Raw genomic sequence first — 19,108 nt, 5'->3', positions numbered from 1 at the left:
AAAACAATTAAAACCTTTTGTAGACCTTTTAGGTACTTATTGGAACCAGAAGGAAAGTCAATGAGTGACTTTTTGACCTTTGGGACAAAAATTTGTTCAGTACGTCAAATATGGACTTCTTGTACAGCCATAAAATGTAAAAAATAATAATAATAAATAAATAAATAAATAAAAAAACTTTTTTAGACCTGTAAGCTACTTATTGGAATCAGAAGGGAAAAAAATGAGTGACTTTTTGACCTTTGGGACAAAAATTTGTTCAGTAGGTCAAATATGGACTTTGTACAGCCATAATATGTAAAAAAAAAAAAAAAAAAAAAAAAAAAAATTTTTAAACTTTTGTAGACCTTTTAGGTACTTATTAGAAACAGAAGGAAAATCAATGATTGACTTTTTGACCTTTGGGATAAAAATTTGTTCAGTAGGTCAAACATGGACTTTTGTACAGCCATAATATGTAAAAAAAATATATAAATATATATACATATTAAACCTTTTGTAGACCTTTTAGCTACTAATTGGAACCAGAAGGAAAGTCAATGAGTGACTTTTTGACCTTTGGGACAAACATTTGTTCAGTAGGTCAAATATGGACTTTGTAGAGCCATAATATGTAAAAACAGAAAAAAACAACAAAACAAAACAAAAAAACATTTAAACCTTTTTTAGACCTGTAAGCTACTTATTGGAATCAGAAGGGAAATCAATGAGTGACTTTTTGACCTTTGGAACAAAAATTTCTTCAGTAGGTCAAATATGGACTTTGTACAGCCATAATATGTGAAAAAAATAAAAAAATAAAAATAATGTAAAACCTTTTGTAGACCTTTTAGCTACTTATTGGAACCAGAAGGAAAGTCAATGAGTGACTTTTTGACCTTTGGGACAAAAATTTGTTCAGTGGGTCAAATATGGACTTCTTGTACAGCCATAATATGTTAAAAAAAATACATTAAAAAATTTAAGCCTTTTTTAGACCTTTTAGCTACTAATTGGAAACAGAAGGAAAGTCAATGAGTGACTTTTTGACCTTTGGGACAAAAATTTGTTCAGTAGGTCAAATATGGACTTTGTACAGCCAAAATATGTTAAAAAAAATACATTAAAAAATTTAAGCCTTTTTTAGACCTTTTAGCTACTAATTGGAACCAGAAGGAAAGTCAATGAGTGACTTTTTGACCTTTGGGACAAAAATTTGTTTAGTAGGTCAAATATGGACTTCTTGTACAGCCATAATATGTAAAAAAGAAAAAAAAAAAACAGAAAAAAAAAACATTTAAACCTTTTTTAGACCTGTAAGCTACTTATTGGAATCAGAAGGGAAATCAATGAGTGACTTTTTGACCTTTGGGACAAACATTTCTTCAGTAGGTCAAATATGGACTTTGTACAGCCATAATATGTTTTTAAAAAACAAACAAAAAAACAATTAAAACCTTTTGTAGACCTTTTAGGTACTTATTGGAACCAGAAGGAAAGTCAATGAGTGACTTTTTGACCTTTGGGACAAAAATTTGTTCAGTACGTCAAATATGGACTTCTTGTACAGCCATAAAATGTAAAAAAAAATAATAATAAATAAATAAATAAATAAATAAAAAAAAATAAACTTTTTTAGACCTGTAAGCTACTTATTGGAATCAGAAGGAAAAAAAATGAGTGACTTTTTGACCTTTGCGACAAAAATTTGTTCAGTAGGTCAAATATGGACTTTGTACAGCCATAATATGTAAAAAAAAAAAAAAAAAAAAAAAAATTTAAAACTTTTGTAGACCTTTTAGGTACTTATTAGAAACAGAAGGAAAATCAATGAGTGACTTTTTGACCTTTGGGACATAAATTTGTTCAGCAGGTCAAATATGGACTTTGTACAGCCATAATATGTGAAAAAAAAATTAAAACCTTTTGTAGACCTTTTAGCTACTTATTGGAACCAGAAGGAAAGTCAATGAGTGACTTTTTGACCTTTGGGACAAAAAATTGTTCAGTAGGTCAAATATGGACTTTGTACAGCCAAAATATGTTAAAAAAAATAAATAAAAAAATTTAAGCCTTTTTTAGACCTTTTAGCTACTAATTGGAACCAGAAGGAAAGTCAATGAGTGACTTTTTGACCTTTGGGACAAACATTTGTTTAGTAGGTCAAATATGGACTTCTTGTACAGCCATAATATGTAAAAAAAAAAAAAAAGAAAAAAAAAAAAACCATTTAAACCTTTTTTAGACCTGTAAGCTACTTATTGGAATCAGAAGGGAAATCAATGAGTGACTTTTTGACCTTTGGGACAAACATTTCTTCAGTAGGTCAAATATGGACTTTGTACAGCCATAATATGTTTTAAAAAAACAAACAAAAAAACAATTAAAACCTTTTGTAGACCTTTTAGGTACTTATTGGAACCAGAAGGAAAGTCAATGAGTGACTTTTTGACCTTTGGGACAAAAATTTGTTCAGTACGTCAAATATGGACTTCTTGTACAGCCATAAAATGTAAAAAAAATAAAAAAAATAAAAAAATAAATAAAAAAAATTAACTTTTTTAGACCTGTAAGCTACTTATTGGAATCAGAAGGAAAAAAAATGAGTGACTTTTTGACCTTTGCGACAAAAATTTGTTCAGTAGGTCAAATATGGACTTTGTACAGCCATAATATGTAAAAAAAAAAAAAAAAAAAAAAAAAAAAAAACTTTTGTAGACCTTTTAGGTACTTATTAGAAACAGAAGGAAAATCAATGAGTGACTTTTTGACCTTTGGGACATAAATTTGTTCAGCAGGTCAAATATGGACTTTGTACAGCCATAATATGTGAAAAAAAAATGTAAAACCTTTTGTAGACCTTTTAGCTACTAATTGGAACCAGAAGGAAAGTCAATGAGTGACTCTTTGACCTTTGGGACAAAAATTTGTTTAGTAGGTCAAATATGGACTTCTTGTACAGCCATAATATGTAAAAAAAAAAAAAAAAAAAAAAAAATTTAAACCTTTTTTAGACCTTTAAGCTACTTATTGGAATCAGAAGGGAAATCAATGAGTGACTTTTTGACCTTTGGGACAAACATTTCTTCAGTAGGTCAAATATGGACTTTGTACAGCCATAATATGTGAGAATAAAAAAAAATTAAAAAAAATTAAAACCTTTTGTAGACGTTTTAGCTACTAATTGGAACCAGAGGGGATGTCAATGAGTGACTTTTTGAACTTTGGGACAAAAAATTGTTCAGTAGGTCAAATATGGACTTACAGCCATTACAGCCATAATATGTTTTAAAAAAAAAACAAAAAAAACAATTAAAACCTTTTGTAGACCTTTTAGGTACTTATTGGAACCAGAAGGAAAGTCAATGAGTGACTTTTTGACCTTTGGGACAAAAATTTGTTCAGTACGTCAAATATGGACTTCTTGTACAGCCATAAAATGTAAAAAATAATAATAATAAATAAATAAATAAATAAAAAAACTTTTTTAGACCTGTAAGCTACTTATTGGAATCAGAAGGGAAAAAAATGAGTGACTTTTTGACCTTTGGGACAAAAATTTGTTCAGTAGGTCAAATATGGACTTTGTACAGCCATAATATGTAAAAAAAAAAAAAAAAAAATTTAAAACTTTTGTAGACCTTTTAGGTACTTATTAGAAACAGAAGGAAAATCAATGATTGACTTTTTGACCTTTGGGACAAAAATTTGTTCAGTAGGTCAAACATGGACTTTTGTACAGCCATAATATGTAAAAAAAATATATAAATATATATACATATTAAACCTTTTGTAGACCTTTTAGCTACTAATTGGAACCAGAAGGAAAGTCAATGAGTGACTTTTTGACCTTTGGGACAAACATTTGTTCAGTAGGTCAAATATGGACTTTGTACAGCCATAATATGTAAAAACAGAAAAAAACAAAAAAACAAACAAAAAAAACATTTAAACCTTTTTTAGACCTGTAAGCTACTTATTGGAATCAGAAGGGAAATCAATGAGTGACGTTTTGACCTTTGGAACAAAAATTTGTTCAGCAGGTCAAATATGGACTTTGTACAGCCATAATATGTGAAAAAAAAATGTAAAACCTTTTGTAGACCTTTTAGCTACTAATTGGAACCAGAAGGAAAGTCAATGAGTGACTCTTTGACCTTTGGGACAAAAATTTGTTTAGTAGGTCAAATATGGACTTCTTGTACAGCCATAATATGTAAAAAAAAAAAAAAAAAAAAAAAAATTTAAACCTTTTTTAGACCTTTAAGCTACTTATTGGAATCAGAAGGGAAATCAATGAGTGACTTTTTGACCTTTGGGACAAACATTTCTTCAGTAGGTCAAATATGGACTTTGTACAGCCATAATATGTGAGAATAAAAAAAAATTAAAAAAAATTAAAACCTTTTGTAGACGTTTTAGCTACTAATTGGAACCAGAGGGGATGTCAATGAGTGACTTTTTGAACTTTGGGACAAAAAATTGTTCAGTAGGTCAAATATGGACTTACAGCCATTACAGCCATAATATGTTTTTAAAAAAAAACAAAAAAAACAATTAAAACCTTTTGTAGACCTTTTAGGTACTTATTGGAACCAGAAGGAAAGTCAATGAGTGACTTTTTGACCTTTGGGACAAAAATTTGTTCAGTACGTCAAATATGGACTTCTTGTACAGCCATAAAATGTAAAAAATAATAATAATAAATAAATAAATAAATAAAAAAACTTTTTTAGACCTGTAAGCTACTTATTGGAATCAGAAGGGAAAAAAATGAGTGACTTTTTGACCTTTGGGACAAAAATTTGTTCAGTAGGTCAAATATGGACTTTGTACAGCCATAATATGTAAAAAAAAAAAAAAAAAAATTTAAAACTTTTGTAGACCTTTTAGGTACTTATTAGAAACAGAAGGAAAATCAATGATTGACTTTTTGACCTTTGGGACAAAAATTTGTTCAGTAGGTCAAACATGGACTTTTGTACAGCCATAATATGTAAAAAAAATATATAAATATATATACATATTAAACCTTTTGTAGACCTTTTAGCTACTAATTGGAACCAGAAGGAAAGTCAATGAGTGACTTTTTGACCTTTGGGACAAACATTTGTTCAGTAGGTCAAATATGGACTTTGTACAGCCATAATATGTAAAAACAGAAAAAAACAAAAAAACAAACAAAAAAAACATTTAAACCTTTTTTAGACCTGTAAGCTACTTATTGGAATCAGAAGGGAAATCAATGAGTGACGTTTTGACCTTTGGAACAAAAATTTCTTCAGTAGGTCAAATATGGACTTTGTACAGCCATAATATGTGAAAAAAATTAAAAAATTAAAATAATGTAAAACCTTTTGTAGACCTTTTAGCTACTTATTGGAACCAGAAGGAAATTCAATGAGTGACTTTTTGACCTTTGGGACAAAAATTTGTTCAGTGGGTCAAATATGGACTTCTTGTACAGCCATAATATGTAAAAAAAAAAAAAAAAAAAAAAAAAAAACTTGTTTAGACCTGTAAGCTACTTACTGGAAAGAGAAGGGAAGTCAATGAGTGACTTTTTGACCTTTGGGACAAAAATTTGTTCAGTAGGTCAAGTATGGACTTTGTACAGCCAAAATATGTTAAAAAAAAATAAATAAAAAAATGTAAGCCTTTTTTAGACCTTTTAGCTACTAATTGGAACCAGAAGGAAAGTCAATGAGTGACTCTTTGACCTTTGGGACAAAAATTTGTTTAGTAGGTCAAATATGGACTTCTTGTACAGCCATAATATGTAAAAAAAAAAAAAAAAAAAAAAATTTAAACCTTTTTTAGACCTGTAAGCTACTTATTGGAATCAGAAGGGAAATCAATGAGTGACTTTTTGACCTTTGGGACAAACATTTCTTCAGTAGGTCAAATATGGACTTTGTACAGCCATAATATGTGAGAATAAAAAAAAATTAAAAAAAATTAAAACCTTTTGTAGACGTTTTAGCTACTAATTGGAACCAGAGGGAATGTCAATGAGTGACTTTTTGAACTTTGGGACAAAAAATTGTTCAGTAGGTCAAATATGGACTTTGTACAGCCATAATATGTTTAAAAAAAAACAAAAAAAAAAACAATTAAAACCTTTTGTAGACCTTTTAGGTACTTATTGGAACCAGAAGGAAAGTCAATGAGTGACTTTTTGACCTTTGGGACAAAAATTTGTTCAGTACGTCAAATATGGACTTCTTGTACAGCCATAAAATGTAAAAAATAATAATAATAAATAAATAAATAAATAAAAAAACTTTTTTAGACCTGTAAGCTACTTATTGGAATCAGAAGGGAAATCAATGAGTGACTTTTTGACCTTTGGGACAAACATTTCTTCAGTAGGTCAAATATGGACTTTGGACAGCCATAATATGTATAAAAAAAAAAAAAAAAAAAAAAAAAAAAAAAAAAAAAACTTGTTTAGACCTGTAAGCTACTTACTGGAAACAGAAGGGAAGTCAATGAGTGACTTTTTGACCTTTGGGACAAAAATTTGTTCAGTAGGTCAAATATGGACTTTGTACAGCCAAAATATGTTAAAAAAACACATTAAAAAATTTAAGCCTTTTTTAGACCTTTTAGCTACTAATTGGAACCAGAAGGAAAGTCAATGAGTGACTTTTTGACCTTTGGGACAAAAATTTGTTTAGTAGGTCAAATATGGACTTCTTGTACAGCCATAATATGTAAAAAAGAAAAAAAAAAAGAAAGAAAAAAAAACATTTAAACCTTTTTTAGACCTGTAAGCTACTTATTGGAATCAGAAGGGAAATCAATGAGTGACTTTTTGACCTTTGGGACAAACTTTTCTTCAGTAGGTCAAATATGGACTTTGTACAGCGATAATATGTGAGAATAAAAAAAAATAAAAAAAAATTAAAACCTTTTGTAGACGTTTTAGCTACTAATTGGAACCAGAGGGGATGTCAATGAGTGACTTTTTGAACTTTGGGACAAAAAATTGTTCAGTAGGTCAAATATGGACTTCTGTACAGCCATAATATGTTTTTAAAAAACAAACAAAAAAACAATTAAAACCTTTTGTAGACCTTTTAGGTACTTATTGGAACCAGAAGGAAAGTCAATGAGTGACTTTTTGACCTTTGGGACAAAAATTTGTTCAGTACGTCAAATATGGACTTCTTGTACAGCCATAAAATGTAAAAAAAATTAAAAAAAAATAAAAAAAAATAAATAAATAAAAAAAATAAACTTTTTTAGACCTGTAAGCTACTTATTGGAATCAGAAGGAAAAAAAATGAGTGACTTTTTGACCTTTGCGACAAAAATTTGTTCAGTAGGTCAAATATGGACTTTGTACAGCCATAATATGTAAAAAAGAAAAGAAAAAAAAAAGAAAAAAAAACATTTAAACCTTTTTTAGACCTGTAAGCTACTTATTGGAATCAGAAGGGAAATCAATGAGTGACTTTTTGACCTTTGGGACAAACTTTTCTTCAGTAGGTCAAATATGGACTTTGTACAGCGATAATATGTGAGAATAAAAAAAAATAAAAAAAAATTAAAACCTTTTGTAGACGTTTTAGCTACTAATTGGAACCAGAGGGGATGTCAATGAGTGACTTTTTGAACTTTGGGACAAAAAATTGTTCAGTAGGTCAAATATGGACTTCTGTACAGCCATAATATGTTTTTAAAAAACAAACAAAAAAACAATTAAAACCTTTTGTAGACCTTTTAGGTACTTATTGGAACCAGAAGGAAAGTCAATGAGTGACTTTTTGACCTTTGGGACAAAAATTTGTTCAGTACGTCAAATATGGACTTCTTGTACAGCCATAAAATGTAAAAAAAATTAAAAAAATTAATAAATAAATAAATAAATAAAAAAAATAAACTTTTTTAGACCTGTAAGCTACTTATTGGAATCAGAAGGAAAAAAAATGAGTGACTTTTTGACCTTTGCGACAAAAATTTGTTCAGTAGGTCAAATATGGACTTTGTACAGCCATAATATGTAAAAAAAAAAAAAAAAAAAAAAAATTAAAAACTTTTGTAGACCTTTTAGGTACTTATTAGAAACAGAAGGAAAATCAATGAGTGACTTTTTGACCTTTGGGACATAAATTTGTTCAGCAGGTCAAATATGGACTTTGTACAGCCATAATATGTGAAAAAAAAAAATTAAAACCTTTTGTAGACCTTTTAGCTACTAATTGGAACCAGAAGGAAAGTCAATGAGTGACTTTTTGACCTTTGGGACAAACATTTGTTTAGTAGGTCAAATATGGACTTCTTGTACAGCCATAATATGTAAAAAAAGAAAAAAAAGAAAAAAAAAAAACCATTTAAACCTTTTTTAGACCTGTAAGCTACTTATTTGGAATCAGAAGGGAAATCAATGAGTGACTTTTTGACCTTTGGGACAAACATTTCTTCAGTAGGTCAAATATGGACTTTGTACAGCGATAATATGTGAGAATAAAAAAATAAAAAATAAAAATAAAAATAAAAAATAAACTTTTTTAGACCTGTTAGCTACTTATTGGAATCAGAAGGGAAATCAATGAGTGACTTTTTGACCTTTGGGACAAAAATTTGTTTAGTAGGTCAAATATGGACTTCTTGTACAGCCATAATATGTAAAAAAAAAAAAAAAAAAAAATCATTTAAACCTTTTTTAGACCTGTAAGCTACTATTTGGAATCAGAAGGAAAGTCAATGAGTGACTTTTTGACCTTTGGGACAAAAATTTGTTCAGTGGGTCAAATATGGACTTTGTACAGCCATAATATGTGAGAATAAAAAAAAATTAAAAAAAATTAAAACCTTTTGTAGACGTTTTAGCTACTAATTGGAACCAGAGGGGATGTCAATGAGTGACTTTTTGAACTTTGGGACAAAAAATTGTTCAGTAGGTCAAATATGGACTTACAGCCATTACAGCCATAATATGTTTTAAAAAAAAAACAAAAAAAACAATTAAAACCTTTTGTAGACCTTTTAGGTACTTATTGGAACCAGAAGGAAAGTCAATGAGTGACTTTTTGACCTTTGGGACAAAAAATTGTTCAGTACGTCAAATATGGACTTCTTGTACAGCCATAAAATGTAAAAAATAATAATAATAAATAAATAAATAAATAAAAAAACTTTTTTAGACCTGTAAGCTACTTATTGGAATCAGAAGGGAAAAAAATGAGTGACTTTTTGACCTTTGGGACAAAAATTTGTTCAGTAGGTCAAATATGGACTTTGTACAGCCATAATATGTAAAAAAAAAAAAAAAAAAAAAAAAAAAAAATTTTAAAACTTTTGTAGACCTTTTAGGTACTTATTAGAAACAGAAGGAAAATCAATGATTGAATTTTTGACCTTTGGGACAAAAATTTGTTCAGTAGGTCAAACATGGACTTTTGTACAGCCATAATATGTAAAAAAAATATATAAATATATATACATATTAAACCTTTTGTAGACCTTTTAGCTACTAATTGGAACCAGAAGGAAAGTCAATGAGTGACTTTTTGACCTTTGGGACAAACATTTGTTCAGTAGGTCAAATATGGACTTTGTACAGCCATAAAATGTAAAAACAGAAAAAAACAAAAAAACAAACAAAAAAAACATTTAAACCTTTTTTAGACCTGTAAGCTACTTATTGGAATCAGAAGGGAAATCAATGAGTGACTTTTTGACCTTTGGAACAAAAATTTCTTCAGTAGGTCAAATATGGACTTTGTACAGCCATAATCAGTGAAAAAAATAAAAAAATAAAAATAATGTAAAACCTTTTGTAGACCTTTTAGCTACTTATTGGAACCAGAAGGAAATTCAATGAGTGACTTTTTGACCTTTGGGACAAAAATTTGTTCAGTGGGTCAAATATGGACTTCTTGTACAGCCATAATATGTAAAAAAAAAAAAAAAAAAACTTGTTTAGACCTGTAAGCTACTTACTGGAAAGAGAAGGGAAGTCAATGAGTGACTTTTTGACCTTTGGGACAAAAATTTGTTCAGTAGGTCAAGTATGGACTTTGTACAGCCAAAATATGTTAAAAAAAATACATAAAAAAATTTAAGCCTTTTTTAGACCTTTTAGCTACTAATTGGAACCAGAAGGAAAGTCAATGAGTGACTCTTTGACCTTTGGGACAAAAATTTGTTTAGTAGGTCAAATATGGACTTCTTGTACAGCCATAATATGTAAAAAAAACAAAAAAACTAAATTTTAAACCTTTTTTAGACCTGTAAGCTACTTATTGGAATCAGAAGGGAAATCAATGAGTGACTTTTTGACCTTTGGGACAAACATTTCTTCAGTAGGTCAAATATGGACTTTGTACAGCCATAATATGTGAGAATAAAAAAAAATTAAAAAAAATTAAAACCTTTTGTAGACGTTTTAGCTACTAATTGGAACCAGAGGGGATGTCAATGAGTGACTTTTTGAACTTTGGGACAAAAAATTGTTCAGTAGGTCAAATATGGACTTTGTACAGCCATAATATGTTTTTTAAAAAAAAACAAAAAAACAATTAAAACCTTTTGTAGACCTTTTAGGTACTTATTGGAACCAGAAGGAAAGTCAATGAGTGACTTTTTGACCTTTGGGACAAAAATTTGTTCAGTACGTCAAATATGGACTACTTGTACAGCCATAAAATGTAAAAAATAATAATAATAAATAAATAAATAAATAAAAAAACTTTTTTAGACCTGTAAGCTACTTATTGGAATCAGAAGGGAAATCAATGAGTGACTTTTTGACCTTTGGGACAAACATTTCTTCAGTAGGTCAAATATGGACTTTGGACAGCGATAATATGTAAAAAAAAAAAAAAAAAAAAAAAAAAAAAACTTGTTTAGACCTGTAAGCTACTTACTGGAAACAGAAGGGAAGTCAATGAGTGACTTTTTGACCTTTGGGACAAAAATTTGTTCAGTAGGTCAAATATGGACTTTGTACAGCCAAAATATGTTAAAAAAAATACATTAAAAAATTTAAGCCTTTTTTAGACCTTTTAGCTACTAATTGGAACCAGAAGGAAAGTCAATGAGTGACTTTTTGACCTTTGGGACAAAAATTTGTTTAGTAGGTCAAATATGGACTTCTTGTACAGCCATAATATGTAAAAAAGAAAAAAAAAAGAAAAGAAAAAAAAACATTTAAACCTTTTTTAGACCTGTAAGCTACTTATTGGAATCAGAAGGAAAATCAATGAGTGACTTTTTGACCTTTGGGACAAACTTTTCTTCAGTAGGTCAAATATGGACTTTGTACAGCGATAATATGTGAGAATAAATTTTTTTTAAAAAAAATTAAAACCTTTTGTAGACGTTTTAGCTACTAATTGGAACCAGAGGGGATGTCAATGAGTGACTTTTTGAACTTTGGGACAAAAAATTGTTCAGTAGGTCAAATATGGACTTCTGTAAAGCCATAATATGTTTTTAAAAAACAAACAAAAAAACAATTAAAACCTTTTGTAGACCTTTTAGGTACTTATTGGAACCAGAAGGAAAGTCAATGAGTGACTTTTTGACCTTTGGGACAAAAATTTGTTCAGTACGTCAAATATGGACTTCTTGTACAGCCATAAAATGTAAAAAAAATAAATAAATAAAAAAAATAAAAAAATAAATAAAAAAAATTAACTTTTTTAGACCTGTAAGCTACTTATTGGAATCAGAAGGAAAAAAAATGAGTGACTTTTTGACCTTTGCGACAAAAATTTGTTCAGTAGGTCAAATATGGACTTTGTACAGCCATAATATGTAAAAAAAAAAAAAAAAAAAAAAAATTAAAAACTTTTGTAGACCTTTTAGGTACTTATTAGAAACAGAAGGAAAATCAATGAGTGACTTTTTGACCTTTGGGACATAAATTTGTTCAGCAGGTCAAATATGGACTTTGTACAGCCATAATATGTGAAAAAAAAAAATTAAAACCTTTTGTAGACCTTTTAGCTACTAATTGGAACCAGAAGGAAAGTCAATGAGTGACTTTTTGACCTTTGGGACAAACATTTGTTTAGTAGGTCAAATATGGACTTCTTGTACAGCCATAATATGTAAAAAAAAAAAAAAAAGAAAAAAAAAAAAACCATTTAAACCTTTTTTAGACCTGTAAGCTACTTATTTGGAATCAGAAGGGAAATCAATGAGTGACTTTTTGACCTTTGGGACAAACATTTCTTCAGTAGGTCAAATATGGACTTTGTACAGCGATAATATGTGAGAATAAAAAAATAAAAAATAAAAATAAAAATAAAAAATAAACTTTTTTAGACCTGTTAGCTACTTATTGGAATCAGAAGGGAAATCAATGAGTGACTTTTTGACCTTTGGGACAAAAATTTGTTTAGTAGGTCAAATATGGACTTCTTGTACAGCCATAATATGTAAAAAAAAAAAAAAAAAAAAATCATTTAAACCTTTTTTAGACCTGTAAGCTACTATTTGGAATCAGAAGGAAAGTCAATGAGTGACTTTTTGACCTTTGGGACAAAAATTTGTTCAGTGGGTCAAATATGGACTTTGTACAGCCATAATATGTGAGAATAAAAAAAAATTAAAAAAAATTAAAACCTTTTGTAGACGTTTTAGCTACTAATTGGAACCAGAGGGGATGTCAATGAGTGACTTTTTGAACTTTGGGACAAAAAATTGTTCAGTAGGTCAAATATGGACTTACAGCCATTACAGCCATAATATGTTTTAAAAAAAAAACAAAAAAAACAATTAAAACCTTTTGTAGACCTTTTAGGTACTTATTGGAACCAGAAGGAAAGTCAATGAGTGACTTTTTGACCTTTGGGACAAAAAATTGTTCAGTACGTCAAATATGGACTTCTTGTACAGCCATAAAATGTAAAAAATAATAATAATAAATAAATAAATAAATAAAAAAACTTTTTTAGACCTGTAAGCTACTTATTGGAATCAGAAGGGAAAAAAATGAGTGACTTTTTGACCTTTGGGACAAAAATTTGTTCAGTAGGTCAAATATGGACTTTGTACAGCCATAATATGTAAAAAAAAAAAAAAAAAAAAAAAAAAAAAATTTTAAAACTTTTGTAGACCTTTTAGGTACTTATTAGAAACAGAAGGAAAATCAATGATTGAATTTTTGACCTTTGGGACAAAAATTTGTTCAGTAGGTCAAACATGGACTTTTGTACAGCCATAATATGTAAAAAAAATATATAAATATATATACATATTAAACCTTTTGTAGACCTTTTAGCTACTAATTGGAACCAGAAGGAAAGTCAATGAGTGACTTTTTGACCTTTGGGACAAACATTTGTTCAGTAGGTCAAATATGGACTTTGTACAGCCATAAAATGTAAAAACAGAAAAAAACAAAAAAACAAACAAAAAAAACATTTAAACCTTTTTTAGACCTGTAAGCTACTTATTGGAATCAGAAGGGAAATCAATGAGTGACTTTTTGACCTTTGGAACAAAAATTTCTTCAGTAGGTCAAATATGGACTTTGTACAGCCATAATATGTGAAAAAAATAAAAAAATAAAAATAATGTAAAACCTTTTGTAGACCTTTTAGCTACTTATTGGAACCAGAAGGAAATTCAATGAGTGACTTTTTGACCTTTGGGACAAAAATTTGTTCAGTGGGTCAAATATGGACTTCTTGTACAGCCATAATATGTAAAAAAAAAAAAAAAAAAAACTTGTTTAGACCTGTAAGCTACTTACTGGAAAGAGAAGGGAAGTCAATGAGTGACTTTTTGACCTTTGGGACAAAAATTTGTTCAGTAGGTCAAGTATGGACTTTGTACAGCCAAAATATGTTAAAAAAAATACATAAAAAAATTTAAGCCTTTTTTAGACCTTTTAGCTACTAATTGGAACCAGAAGGAAAGTCAATGAGTGACTCTTTGACCTTTGGGACAAAAATTTGTTTAGTAGGTCAAATATGGACTTCTTGTACAGCCATAATATGTAAAAAAAACAAAAAAACGTCCGGTTACGTATGTAACCCTCGTTCCCTGAGGAGGGAACGGAGACGTACGTTAGTGACTAACGAATGGGGGTTTCGCTTAGAAGCCAATCATCTTCATCGTATTCAACAGCGCCCAATGGCAGTGCCAATGCCATGGGCATGCGGAATTTGCATGCGTAACTCCGCCCCACCTCGTGGGTATATAAGGAAGTACGCTGCGAACATCGCATTATGTTACTGCTGCAGGAGCCAAGACTGAACTCCTAGCGTTCCAGGCAGCACAGCTGACGTGGCTAAGGAAACGTACGTCTCCGTTCCCTCCTCAGGGAACGAGGGTTACATACGTAACCGGACGTTCCCTTTCGTTCAGTCACTACGACGTACGTTAGTGACTAACGAATGGGGGAACCTGTAAAACAGCGCCACTCAGCTGTCAACCAGTGCCCTGCGTAAGTGTGAGATCCCGCCACTTAAGGCCCTAGGACTCCCACTTATCACAGGATTACCAAGGTACACTGGGAAGCATATCCCAGTGAGGGAATGCCAAGATGCCTACCGTAGGGAGGACTTAGAGAATACACATATGACCCGCTGAGGGTTGCATATGGAAGATCTCTAGGGTACCAGCCGAAGGTGGATTTTTAACCCTAGGGGTGGCAGGGACTTGCCAAGGGAAAGACACCTGCTCACTGAGGAGGCTTACGGTGGGAATACTCGTGTGGGGGTCGCCAGAGGGGAACCATGCACACGGAGCACCTGGCCGGACATGAGGGTCTGGGCTCGAAAGGGCAGACTGAACTGATGTCGGCGTCGACAGTGCTGGAGGAGCTCAGGGCTCTCGGGGAGCTCACCTGAGGAAAATATCGCACGTATCCAGTCATGGGAGTGGAATGGCGAGCAAGCGAAGACACCTGAGCGTGGTCCATTACCGGCCCCTCGGGGGGGCGAGTACAAAGTCGGACACTGGCTCCACTCGGAGATTGTAGAATCTGGCGAATGTGTTGGGTGTCGCCCAGCCTGCAGCTCTGCAGATGTCTGTTAGCGAGGCGCCATGCGCTAGAGCCCAAGAGGAGGCCACACTCCGGGTGGAGTGTGCCCTCACACCAAGGGGACATGGTCGACCTTGCTGCTGGTAAGCCAAAACAATGGTGTCCACCACCCAGTGAGACAACCTCTGCTTTGAGAGAGCACTTCCCTTCCGCTCTCCACCATAACAGACAAAGAGCTGGTCTGAGGTCCTGAAACACTGCGTCATGTCTACGTAGGCGCGGAGAGCGCGTACTGGACAGAGCAATGCCAAGGCTGGGTCTGCCTCCTCCAAAGGCAGCGCTTGCAGGTTCACCACCTGATCTCGGAACGGAGTGGTAGGAACCTTGGGCACATATCCGGGCCGGGGTCTCAGGATCACGTGAGAGTTAGCCGGCCCGAACTCAAGGCACGCTTCGTCAACCGAAAATGCTTGCAGGTCCCCGACCCTCTTAAGCGAGGCCAATGCGGTCAGCAGAGCCGTCTTCATAGACAAGAACTTAATCTCGGCCGACCGCAAAGGCTCAAAGGGAGGCCTCTGCAGAGCACTTAAGACTACTGAGAGGTCCCAAGAGGGAACGAGAGGAGAGCGAGGAGGATTCAGTCTCCTCGCTCCCCTCAGGAACCTGATGACCAGGTCGTGCTGACTTACCTTTTTGTCTCCCAGGAGATCGTGGTAGGCAGATATTGCGGCCACGTACACTTTCAGGGTGGAGGGAGACAGCCTTCGCTCCACCCCCTCCTGGAGAAACGATAGCACGGACCCGATCGGGCATTTCCAGGGGTCTTCTTGGCGGGAAGAGCACCATGTGACGAAGAGGTTCCACTTCAACGCGTAGAGACGTCGTGTAGACTCAGCTCTAGCGGAAGTGATGGTAGCGACCACCGCAGGTGGAAGGCTACTCAAACCTGCCGTGTCCCGTCCAGAAGCCACACGTGGAGCTTCCAGAACGCTGGACGCGGGTGCCAAAAGGTGCCCCGTCTCTGAGTCAGAAGGTCTGGTCTCAGAGGGATAGGCCAGGGAGGGGCTGTCGCAAGGAGTAAGAGTTCTGGGAACCAGGTCTGGCCGTGCCAAAGCGGGGCGACCAAGACGACCTGCTCCTTGTCCTCCCTGATCTTGCACAGTACCCGTGCAAGAAGGCTCACTGGGGGAAACGCATACTTGCGTAGCCCGGACGGCCAGCTGTGCGCCAGTGCATCCGTGCCGAGGGTGCCCTCGGTCAGGGAATAATACAGGGAGCAATGGGAAGAGTCCTGGGAGGCAAACAGATCTACCTGTGCGTCGCCGAACCGTTCCCATATCAGCTGGATCGTCTGGGGGTGGAGTCTCCACTCTCCGGGGAGAGGCTGAAACCGTGACAGCTCGTCGGCTGCACAGTTCAGGTCTCCAGGGATGTGGACAGCACGAAGGGACCTCAGGCGCTTCTGACTCCACAAAACGAGATGGCGGGCGAGTTGAGACATACGGTGGGAGCGTAGACCGCCCTGGTGGTTGATGTACGCTACTACGGCCGTGTTGTCTGTCCTGACTAGCACATGTTGACCCTTCAGCAACGCTCGGAAGCGGTGCAGGGCGAACCGTACAGCCAGTAACTCGAGGCAATTGACATGCAGAAGGCGCTGGGGTCCTGTCCAGGAGCCCGCGGCTGCTTGTCCATTGCACATGGCACCCCAGCCCGTGGATGATGCATCTGTTGTCACAACAACATGCCTGGAAGCTCGTTCTAAGGACACTCCGGTCCGTAGAAACTTGAGGTTCGACCACGGGGTGAGTGTCTGTAAGCAGGCCCGAGTCACTAGTACCCGGAGCGTGCCAGACCGCCATGCCCATCTCGGGACTCGATCGCGTAGCCAGTGCTGAAGCGGTCTCATATGAAGCAATCCGAGCGGCGTTACCGCGGCTGCAGATGCCATATGCCCCAGGAGCCTCTGAAAATGTTTCAGTGGAACCGCACTCTGGCCCTCGACTTGTCGAAGGGCAGTCAGCAGAGACTGCGCGCGCTCGCTCGAAAGCTGCGCGCACATGGCGACCGAGTCGATATCCATACCGAGAAAAGAGATCCTCTGCGCGGGGCAAAGTTTGCTCTTCTCCCAGTTGACCCGAAGGCCCAGACGGGCTAGGTGATGGAGCACCAGATCTCTGTGTCCGCAAACCTGCTCTCGAGAGGGACCCAGTATGAGCCAGTCGTCGAGGTAGTTCAGGATGCGGACCCCGTGCTGCCGAAGGGGCGCAAGGGCTGCCTCGGCAATCTTCGTAAAGACGCGAGGGGACAGAGATAGCCCGAATGGTAGAACTGCGTACTGATATGCCCGCCCCTCGAAAGCAAACCGTAGGAACGGTCTGTGTCGAGGCAAAATGGAGACATGGAAGTAGGCGTCCTTCAGGTCGATCGCTGCAAACCAATCGTGTGGACGAACGCATTCGAAAAGGCGTTTCGCTGTCAACATCTTGAACGGAAACCGGTGAAGGTAACGGTTCAGGATGCGCAGGTCCAGGATTGGCCGTAGCCCACCGGTCTTTTTGGGTACAATGAAGTACGGGCTGTAAAACCCGCAATTCATCTCGGCTGGAGGGACAGGTTCGATCGCACCCTTCGCCAGTAGGGTGGCAATCTCCGCTCGCATGACGGGGGCGTTGGCCCCGATCATGGTGGAACGGACTCCCTGGAAGCAGGGAGGAACCCGTGCGAACTGAATCGCATAGCCGCGCCTGACGGTCCGCTCGACCCAGCGGGACAGCCCTGGAAGCTGAAGCCAGACATCCAGAAACTGCACCAGCGGGGTCATACGGTGTACAGACGTACCCGGTGTGGGCTTGCAGCGATGCAGCGTCACCGGCCCGGACATGGGAGGCTGTGGGGCGTCCCGGTGCGGGGGCACGGTTGACAGCTGCGTCCTGACAGAGGAGACCAGGGAAGGACCAGCGTTCCACTGGGGTCTGCTCTGCCAGGAGGCTGGCGACAGAGTGGGATGCGAGTGGCGGGACCCGTGGGTGGCGCGCACCGTCATCACCGGACTCTGTGGGCTCAGGGATGGGAGTGTTAATTCTTTCTTTGACCAACATAGGGTGCTGCTGACCCGGGGGCCAGCAGCTGAACAAAGGATTCTCCCCCGGCCCTCCACCGGGGGAAGGAGTGGTCCTGCTACCATCTCCTCGAAAGAATTTCCCATCCCTGAGCCGTCCGTCTCAGGAGCGCCGCTTGGCCTGGCGTTTAGCGGGGCGCGGGGCGGCCTGAGGGGACTTGGACGCCTTCCTACGGCTTCCTCCGCGACCCGGCCCGGGTGAAGGCTGCTGCTTGGACCGGGTGGGAGGGGCGGGAGCCTTAGGAGGGCGTCCTCGGCGTGGAGCAGACTGAGTTGACTGCGCCGGCGGCGGGGTGGAGGCAGCAGCTGGCCGCCGGGGCAGTACGTGCTTAATAGCCTCAGTCTGCTTCTGGGCGATTGAGAACTGTTGGGCGAAGTCCTCAACCGCCCCGCCGAAGAGGCCGGCCTGGGATATGGGGGCATCGAGGAACCGGGTTCGCTCGGTGTCCCGCATATCGGCCAGGTTCAGCCACAGGTGACGCTCCTGGACCACATTTGTGGACATCACTTGACCCAGGGAGCGTGCGGTCACCTTCGTCGCCCGGAGAGCGAGGTCGGTGGCGGCACGCAGCTCATTTAAGAGCCCCGGATCAACTCCACCCTCGTGCATGTCCTTGAGGATCCTGGCCTGGTAGACCTGGAGGATCGCCATGGCATGCAGCGAAGCGGCAGCCTGCCCCGCGGCTCTGTGCGATTTCGCCACCAAGGTTGATGTGAATCGACAGGCTTTGGAGGGGTGCTTAGGATCACCACGCCAGGTTGAAGCGCTCTGAGGACACAGTTGCATCGCAACAGAACGTTCAACTGGAGGGACCCCAGTGTACCCTTTAGCTGCCGCCCCATCGAGGACGGAGAAGGCGGAGGAAGTCAGTGAACGGTCACGGGAAGACAACGGGGACTTCCAGGACCGCGTGAGTTCCTCATGCAGCTCGGGAAAGAAAGGTATTGAGGGCAAGGACTGACGGGTGTCAGCGCGAGCCCCCAAAAACCAATCATCGAGCCTTGAGCGTTCGGGACAGGGTGGAGGGTTCCACTCGATCCCTAAACTCGCGGCTGCC

The sequence above is a fragment of the Gobio gobio genome (genome assembly GCF_949357685.1).
Source record: "Gobio gobio genome assembly, chromosome: 9".
In the NCBI taxonomy this organism is placed as follows: domain Eukaryota; kingdom Metazoa; phylum Chordata; class Actinopteri; order Cypriniformes; family Gobionidae; genus Gobio; species Gobio gobio.
The sequence above is the reverse complement of the archived record's forward strand: the minus strand, read 5'-3'. Positions refer to the sequence as shown.